Here is a 10,549-nt window from a genome sequence, read left to right on the forward strand (position 1 = left end):
ATTTTGCTCAAATACTTGGTATCCCCAATACTGAACCTTTTTACAAATTCACCAATGAGCAAGTGATTCACATGTTTAATGAGATGGTTTATCAGCCTCCTCTCACAAAAATCAGTGAATTCAAGAAGTCCAGTTTGCCATGTTTATGGAACTTCTTCTTTGGGATATACCTTCGATGTCTAACTGGAAGAACAGTGGGGTTAGACAAAGGGAGATTGGAGGTATATGCGATGGTAGCGGGGTTGTATTATGATCTATAGGTGGATTATGCGACTCAGTTGTGGAACGAGTTCGTTAAAAGTGTTGGGAACACTAATGTTGTCGATGGTATTTCATGTGCTCGATACTGGAGCATCATTATCAAATTTGTGTATGAAAAGGATGGGATTGATGTTCCTGAGAATGAAGACACTGCTGAATTTTCCCTGTTTCAGTTCCCTAAAACAGTTGAAGATGATGAAGAAATTTTTCCCATTGTTGCTCGCATTCCTGATGCGATGCTTTGAAAGGTTGATCCTTCTCACCCTGTGTTGTTGGCATATTTGCAAGTTGTTAATCCCGATATTCAAACTGGAGTGTTGTTACCTCCTACTGTTGGTCCTTCGAAGACGAAGAAGGGATCAAAGAAAAGCACAACTGAGAGTCCTTCGAAGCCATCACCTACCAAAGTTGAAAAGGTTGAAAAACCTAAGAAGAAAGCTCAACAAGAACCACCTCCGATTGTTGTCAAGAAACCTGTTTCGAAGCCTCTTATAACTGATGTTTCTCAACCAGAAATTGAGGTTATACCTTCGAAGACTGGGATATTACGGAAATTGAAGAAGATGTCTCATCGACCACCTCCTTCACCAGAAACATCAGATACTTTTTCTCGCAAGTTTAAAAAGAAACATCAAGTCACTCGACAAGGTGTTATTATTCGGGAAGTTCAAATCCCTGCTTCACCTGCTTCGAAGAAGAGGTTTGCCAAGGACATCGCAAAGAATATTTCAAAGAAGAGGCGAAAGCTTATTCTTGAAGATTCTCAAGAAGATATTGTGGTGCCAGAATCACCAATTCAAGAGATGCATATTTCATCACCTCAGAAGAATTCTCCACTTAAGTCGAACGTCGAGGAGACTGGAAATTCTGGTGGCAATGTGGAAACATCTAATGTAGACACAACCACCAATTTGGGTGATTCAACAAAAGTCTCAATTCCGGAGCAAACAATGATCATCCCACCTGAGGTGACTCACGAATCTTCAAAAGATCAAGGCAATTCTGATATTATCATCTCTTCCACTGTCGAAACTTCAACCATTGATACTTCCACTACGTTACCTCTATTTGTTTCCACAAATCCTACTAATACACACTCACCCACATTCGATAATATCATCAACCAACCTATTACCTCGTTGTTTTCCTCTCAATCCACTGATCCACTTATCACCCACGAAGAAGATGAAGATCATAATGATGAAGAAAATGAATTTGATGGTACGTTTTCTGATATCGAGTTTGATCCGGTGTAGGAAAACATTTCGGATAATATGCTACTCACCGACAAGCAGTTTAAAATCCTCAACAGAAAGCTAAATTCGCTTCTGCAAATTCAAGTTGATGGAGGAGGTAAGCATTATGTCTCAAGTATCGAAGTTGATGTCACAACTAGCATTTTTCTAGGAAATTCCACTCTCATATAATCATTCAACTAGTATAATAACTTGTACTCTAAGTGAATACTATACTCTATTCTCGTTCAAATACATCTCATATGTTCAAATAAGGGTTGGAAACCCTAGAAATCCCGACTCAAGTTCATTATGAACTAGGATTCTCTTATTGGGCCTAATGGACCAATAAATCTCCAACTTCACCATCTTGGGCCTAGGAACCCTAAATGGGCTCTAATTGGACCCACCTTCATGAAACTTAACATTTTGGGCCATAAGGGGCCTAAAATAAATTTGTTTACTCTTAATGGACTTTGTTGGGCTCTAATTGGACCATTAAATCCATCTATTTAAGCCATTTGGACCGAGAAATAACTATTGGGCCTCATAATTTCAAGCACAGGCAAGAAATGGGCCAATTTAATTCATCTCCTTTCTCCTAGCCCAATTTTCGGCCCATGTTTGCGTAAAAAAAAAGAGAAAAAAAGGAAGGAAATGGATAATAAATCCTAACCTTGCCACCTTAATTTTATTTAAAGGTTAACCAAGCTTAATATACCACATACAACAATGCAAATCCCATATATCCATGCACACCTTCCTCTTCCCTTTTTCTTCTACCTTCGGCCGAGAGCAACACAACACAACACACACTCACACATTTTCAAACTCTCTCACAAACACTCAAGAATATCCCTTCTCATCTATCAAAAATTTTGAGATCTCTAAGTGCTTCAAGAAGATCCTTCACTAACATCATCAACCTTGAATCATCCAAGTTCAAAAACCTCTGCAAGAGGCTTGCTAAAGTCGAGATCTCTTCATTTCTTCATCAAAAACCGAAATCTTCAAACAAGGTGAGTTCATACCCCCTATTTTCGATTTTTACTTGGTTTTGGGGGAGAATACAAGTTGCTTTATGTAGATCTATGTGTATATGCATGAATATGTGTGTTTTTCATGACTTATTTGGTGATTATGTGCTACTTACTTCATAAATCTAAAAATATGTTAAGAATATTAAGTTTATCACTTGGATCTACATGAAAACCTTAAAAAAAGTATGTGTTATCACATATAATAGATGTAAACTAGCAGATCTGGGATTTATACACTTAAAATAGCCAAAAAGGAGTGTTGTGTTCAAAGATCTATAAACTAAACTCAAAATTTTAGCCCTTGACAGAAACGTTTTGGTCCAATATCGAACTGTTTTGACCACCTAAATGATAATATTTTTTTTCAAAACTGTTTTACATGCAAAACGTTTAGGTTTATACCTTTAAAATAACTACTCTCACGTTTTCATACGATTTTTCTACAATTTTTGGCGAATTTTACAAAACTGCCTATCAGATTTGAAATAATTTCGGACCAGCCTGTGAAGGTGAGCAATTTCACACTTGTTAGAGGCCATTAAAATTTATGAGAAAAATTGTGAACAAAGTAGACAAAATTTCCAAACTTCCAGAATTTACGGATCCAAATTTAGACTTACGATGATTTTTCTACAAATTTTCCAACAACTAGGTCAGAAAAGCCAAAAACCAGAAAAATGTGTGTTTTCAAAAAAATCAAGCCAAAAATGAAATTTTTGACAAAAATGGGTTTAAAATGTTATTTTTACCACAAACTAGTCATAAACACAAGTTTTGAACAAAATGGGGACTAAAAGGTTATTTTTACAAAAATTGGGCCTTAATTGTAAATTTTTGGCTTATTGGGCCAAGAACGTCATTTTTACAAAAAAGTGGGCCTTTTATGCTATTTTAGTGAATACTTGAACCAAAACCAACAATAAACTAACAAACGGATTAATTTTGATCGTTTTCTAGGTTATTGGGTCTTAGTGGCCCATTTATATGTTTGATTGGTTTTGTATACTATTTGCGTGCTATTTGGGCCTATAAATACCTTACATGTGAAATGGCCCTTAGTTGTCCTTTTACATATATTTTGGGTCCATGTTATATAATCTCATTTATATTAAGTTTTGAAATGACTCACATGTTTAGCGATGCCCTAGTGGCTCACTTACATGGTTCGTTGGGCCTGGAATGAGTTTTATACGTTTATCATCACGTAAATTCGATTAAGGATCTAGTGAGTTTTTGTCGGTTGACACCTATTAAGTGTTCGATCGTAGCCTGTAGTTATAATCAGAGTCTCTTTGAGGGGGAGCGGGGTTTTGTGTATAGATCTATACGGGGATGACACCCCACACCTGAGCTGTTCGCTACAGTTAGACTACATCGGTCTAGGGTGACTATAACCTTATTCTATTTTTCAGTCGGCGTTCAAAAACGCCAAGACAGGTGAAATTGTCATTATTTAGTATGGTTATAACGGCTCGCTTAGAGGAATTAACGTTATGAAGTTTGCGGAAGACTATTTTCTTTTATGTTAGATTACTAGGAAACTTATTCACACCGGTACCCCACCTCGGTGTTGGTACGGCAGCATTATCTATTTTCTTTTATGATTGGATTACTCGGTAACTTACTCACACTGGTACCCCACCTCGGTGTTTGTACGGCAGCATTAACTATTCTTCTTTTACGGGCAACATCGGGTTGTCCGGGGACATTCTATATACATTCTCTTTAATCACTTTTGACATTCTATATACATTCTCTTCAATCACTTTTGATATTCTATTAAACAATAACACACATGCATTAATACAAGATCAGACATAAACATACCAAACTATTTTAAGAAAATACAGGATTTTCTTGTGATTACAAAGTTATACAAATCATTTTCTCAAATATACTTATGAACTCACCAACATTATATATGTTGACGTTTTCAAAATAACTTGTATTCTCAGGGTCTCGTTAAGAAGAAGAATCAACAAGAATAGGGGATTTTGTTTTGTGTACTGTCAAACATCATACATTGAATGTTTTGGTCATGTTATTTAAAAGATTGTACTTGATGTAAACAATGACAGTTATATTATATTATGCATGGTAATGATAATGTTATGTTTCATTTATATTCACTGTAATGATATTTCAAGTGACAGTTGACTTATTGTTGAAACGTCAAGAAAGTAGACTTTATGAAGCTATTAATGATGTGGATCACAATAACGATAAAAGAGTGAAGGCACAGTCTTCTACGTTTAATTCTAATTTGTTAGAATTAATGGCTGCTGCAAGGGAAAGGCATATCTTGTTTGTTCAAGATGTGAAGAAAGTTCGCGAAGATGTCAATTTCAAACAAAAAGAAATAAGGGAGGATATGGGACGAGAGATTGCAGTTTTCAAACAAGATTATTCATCTCTTCATCAGGAGGTTGATCTCATAGCAGATGTTGTCACAAAATTTGTCAAGTTGTATGAGGCTCTTCATCCGAAGGTCGACCAAATGGCTGCTGATGATGTTCAAAGCTTTTCAAATATTAATCAGTTGTTGGTTGAATTAAAGGGTATGGTGTTGAAGAACAGTTTGGTGTCATCCTCGTTAATAATTCCTGAACTTCTTTCTAAGAAGTTTTCGTTTCTTGAATCGACAATTCAAAGAGAGTTGGCTCCTTTTGTCGAAGTTGCTCAATATTATGCCAACAGATGCCCCACCTGTTTACACAAGGGTGCAAGGGGGAGAGAAGATAGGAGTTGGCAGGGGAGCAAGGCTCGGAATAGGGGGAAGCTCTTCAAATAAAAATGATGAAGATGCGAAGGTTGTGGGTAAAGTTTCTTCAACTCAGCTTCCTACTTTGTTGGTAACTGTCTCTACAATTTCGACTTCTACTACAAAAACAACGAAGCCTATCTTAATTGGAATCGTTATTGGTGGGTCTGCTGGTGGAGGGTCAAGTTCGAAACCTCATCCTACCACAGAGTAGTTGCAAAGTAAGGGAAAGGGTATTTTGCAAGAACTCTCTGCTAAAGAAAAGAAAGAAACATTGAATAAAGAGATAGAGAAGCAAAGACAGATTCAAAGTATACTCCGAGTTAGAGAAAATGATCCTCCTGGTTGGAACAAGGGTGATCCTGCTAAACATTTTAACTATGAGTACGTCGAAGCCACGATTTTGTCGGGTGAGATGCATTCGTTTAGCAAGACTCCTAAAAAGAGTTATGACATTGAGAACACTAACATCAATCAGTTAGATTTTCCAATAAATTTGATGATGTTTCGTGATGAGAAATTTGAGCTAGCTAACAAATTCGAAGATAAGGAAGAGTTTAGAAGAATGAAGTATCGATTCCATGCTGTACTGGGAAAGAATGGAGATGCAGTTTGGTCATCTATCAAGATAGTTAGAATTCTTAATGTATCCAAAGATGTCTTATTTGAGGGTATGTTATAGAATTATCGATACTTTGCGGCCAGGGCAAACAACGTGGTGTTCGACTTCTCAGTTGCTGACTTTCCTCTAATGAATCTATATGATCTTTTGATTGTTGCGAAGATCTTAAAGTCAGTGGATTATTCAAAACATCAAACAGTTAACAAGGAAGATTTCATCATTGGTTTCGAACATTTGAAGGGCTTCATTGATGGCTATTATGGAGCTCTTGCCTTAATTGACATTGATCTAGCTACAACGTTGGGAAAGAAAGTGACTGTTCCTAAGTCTATGATCAAGGATCAGTCGTTTTTGAAGAATTACGCAGATGGGGAAATATGCTTGAAGCCTTTGGGGATTGTTTTTTGGGGAAAGAATAAGAAGGGTACATTGACTAAGTTTTTGTTCTAGATGAACGACATTGAAAAATATACTTCTTCGCACTACACAAATTTGCTGATTCGAATGAATAGTTGTGCAAAGAATAGCGACAATGAGAAGGCTGAAGTAAGGAAGATGGTCAACTGGTACTCAGAGATAAGAAGAGTTTTACATCAAGCTGCTCAACTGTTCACAACCTAGATTCGACACTCATCACAAAGGGGGAGAATGTTGGGGTTCGAAGGTTGTGATGTGTCGAAGGTTTCTAGTTTGTCTTGTATGTCGAATAGCTGAATGTATTTTATTTTAAGGACTTACTTGTAGTTTCGAAGCTTTAGTATCGGAAGTCCTTATACTTTTTGTGCTTTCAGTTTTCCCTATAAATATGGGAAGGATACTGTTAGGGGTTAAGAACTTTTCTCTGATTGTAATTGTTTTTCTCTCTGAACCTATTGTATTCAACTGATAAGCAATAACAACGTGCCAAACAGATTATATTTAGAATTCGTGTTCAAATCTTATCATACTCTGATTCTGTTTTTAAACTCGATTCAATCAACACTTCAGATATGACCATGGAAGGTTCACGTCGTGGTGTCAGCTATTAGGTTGCCCGTGTCTGAGTTAGATGAGTTGGTGTGAGGTCGATTTGGAATCGGGTTGAGTGCATTCTCACGACGTGACCAAGGGTTGGTCATGATGTGAGGGTCAACTGTTAGTATTGTTGGCTTTTGACTTTTACTTTGACCGTTGACTTTTTGGCATGGTTGACTTTTGATCAACTAAAGTTTTTGGAGTGTAAACTGAGAGGGTACTCTTTATTTCTGTTAGGTGCCTTGTAGGATCAATCGTCGCTAGGAGAGAGTTGTGGTGTTTAGATGTTACTTGCAAGGTGAGTCTTCTCACTATACTTGCATGTGTGGTAGTATATGCTTATTGACCAGTTGGGGATTATTTTGTTGATTGCTATTATATGTGAATCAAGTTGTTGATAACTCTTAGACTACTGTGAGTCTATGGGACTGCTGATAGTCCCCAGTGTTGCTGATAACCCGTGAGATGTGCTGTTAATCCACATGACGTGATGTTAGCCCACTGGGATCGTTGATAGTCCCCAACAACAGGGTTGCTGATAACCCTTAGCTGATTATTATGTTGTTTCGTGTGTGATATTTTGGGTAACTCACTATGCTTTGTACTTACAGTTGTTGATTAATTTTTTTGCAGGTACTTCTCGGATAGTGAAGGCGGGACTATACACATACATCAACAGATTCATAATTTGAGATTCCGAATTGTCTTCTTATTAACTCTGAATTATGAATAACGGTTTTTGAACAAATGGGTTGCCTTGAATGTAATTTTTTTTAAATGGATGTTTTATTATTTTAAAAATGAAAATTTTAGCATGGATTTTTAGGATGTTACAAATATAAATAAACTATTGTATGATGCAATGATCATAGTCCTTGATGCTTAAAAAATAAACCTTAATTCCATTATTTTAGCAAGCAATAAGTAAGTGTCGAACCATAGTAGCGTATGGTTAACAATTCGCTTCTTATGATTAACAAATGAAAACTATAAGATTGTATTGAAAACAATAAGTAACACGTGAGACTAGAAAAGGATTAACATGTGTATTTTGAAAAGGTGATAACTTAATGCTCACTATGTTTTATATTTCTTCAAGTTACATATACACACCTATACTAATGTTGAATCCAAAAGTGACACTCTGCATAGTAGCTTTTTCCAAAGTATTGAAGAATGCATGCAACTTGTAAAGTGCATAGTAGATGGTAGCTGAAGGATGCAGTGAAATGCTAATGGCATTCGTTTAGTTGGGTTTATATTTGGAGACCAAAACAATAAATATTTTCTTTGTTGTACTTCTTTGATGTATTATTGTTATCCTCTGAATGTACTAATGTCTCATTTGTGTTGGATAAGGTGTCTAAGTCCATAACTTATTTGATATATACTTGACCCGACCCGACATGGTCCATTTGGGTTGCACTTCACCCGAACTATTTATATGGATAATATTATGAGAAGAGTATATTTGCGGCCTATTAATATATTATGAGTTATAATATATTAATATGAAATTGTATTATTTAATTAGTATTGATCTTAAATTAATTATGAATTAATTTAGTGATCAAAAGGTGACTAATTAAATAATGGGCTATTATATTTATATGGTGTGGGCCAACACTCATTAGGAAATGGGCTAAGCTTAAATGGGAGTCCATGGATGATCCATGAAGCTTTTAACCCATGGATCCTTGGAATAGGAAAAGACATGGGTTATTAGGGTTTGCATGGTTCATAACCCTAATCATCTACACTATATAAAGAGGCTTTTGGTGCTTGAAAAGACACTATGTGTGTGTGCATAAGAGTGGCCGATTTCTAAGAGTGATTGTATATTCTCTCACAAGTTTTCCAAGTTTGTGGTGATTTGTGATTTCCATTTGAGACATTCACATTATTGGTTCTTGGCTCTCAAACTCCCAAGGAATCAACTCACTAGCAAATGTATGTAATTCTTCTAGTATCTTTTATGTTTAAAAGTACCCTATGCATGCTAGATAGGTTATGAACCTTGGAAAATTATTTTGCATGTATTTTAGAAAAACATAGATCCAAGGTTTCTAGGGTTGCATGAACACCTTAGGAGTGTTAGTTTGCTCAAAACCCAACAGTGGTATCAGAGCCTAGGCTTGTTTTCTTGATACTTGATGCAAACTTGTTGAAAAACTCAAGTTTTCTGCATTCTGCAGCATGAACTCGCCGAGCCCATGAGTAAGTTCATCCTACTCGACGAGTAGGTTCGTGCACTCGACGAGTAGGAGCCTCAGAATGCAGATTTTCGAGTTTTGCTGCTGTAAATGGACTAGAAACATTACCCTAAACTGTTTTGGTGTTTTAAAACCTGTTTTAGATGGTGTAATGTTTATGCTAATCCATTTACAATGGCCTATATCAAAATTGCATGATTATATGTGTTCATATGTTCTTGGAATTTTTGATATGATGTTCATGTTCTTATGAATTATTGTTAGATCATAAAAATTATTTGCTGAATTGTTTATTGATAATTCTTGATCATTTATGTGTTTTAAAGGAGTCCATAATTTGCCCTCAAGTTATGGATTTCCAAAGGTCACTTTCATTTATGCACACTTAAAACACATAAGTTACATGAAAATGAAGAGTCTTCATTTTTATGAACCTTTAATTCATAAGTTATGAAATGAAAAGTTTTGAATAGTTTCAAAAGCTTGTTCTCAAGTTTTGGAATTTGTAAAGTTACACACACTTTAATATACTTTAATTCCAAACCCTTAGAGTTTTAAAATTTAAAATTCAACCCTTATACTATTTATAACATTAATGGTTAATTATTATATATATATATATATATATATATATATATATATATATATATGTATAAGATTAAGCCGGTTTACCGTTAGTAGGCCTTATTCACGAAGCTGGTCTATAAGGGGGGTATAAGGTTGTTGCCAATAAAATGGCAGCTTAATGGGTGTCCATTCTCATCCACCGCTTCCTTGATCGGTGGAGGGTCGTTAGCCGAACGGGTAGGACAATGACTTTAAATTCTCATTAAAAGTATAATGAATATTATAAAGTAACTAAGCCTTTTATAAATTCTCAATCTTAGTTACTTTAGGAAAATGTGAATATGGTGCTAACCCATGAAATTCACACTTTGTACCTTACCAAGTCGTTGGTGGAGCGTGTGTGGTTAACCGGCACACTAACTTGGACTAGTAAGGATCACGAAGGGTGACTTGATGTTTATCATAGATCGGTGGAGCGCGTGTGGTTAACCGGCACATTGATTAGGTGATAATATTAAGGGTACCAAGTGAATTTGCATGGTTATTCACACCTTGTTTTGTGATCCTCGGCATCTCAGTCACAAAACTTGAAGGGCACAATCGAGATTGAAACATGCCATTGAAAAGTTCAATGAATCTCAAAAAGAATCTAGGAATTTCAAAACCAATTAAACGTAATAATTCATTTCGTTTTCATGGTGGAAATTGGTGAATCGTCATTCACCTACCTTCAAATATGTTATATCTTAGATTACGACATCCCTCTTCTAAGTTATGATATATTGTGTTGGATCCTAGCCTTAATATTACATTTGGGTGTATTATTAAGGATTCGA

The sequence above is a fragment of the Lactuca virosa genome, chromosome 4 (genome assembly GCF_052849685.1).
Source record: "Lactuca virosa cultivar CGN04683 chromosome 4, Lactuca_virosa_CGN04683_v6, whole genome shotgun sequence".
Lineage (NCBI taxonomy): Eukaryota > Viridiplantae > Streptophyta > Magnoliopsida > Asterales > Asteraceae > Lactuca > Lactuca virosa.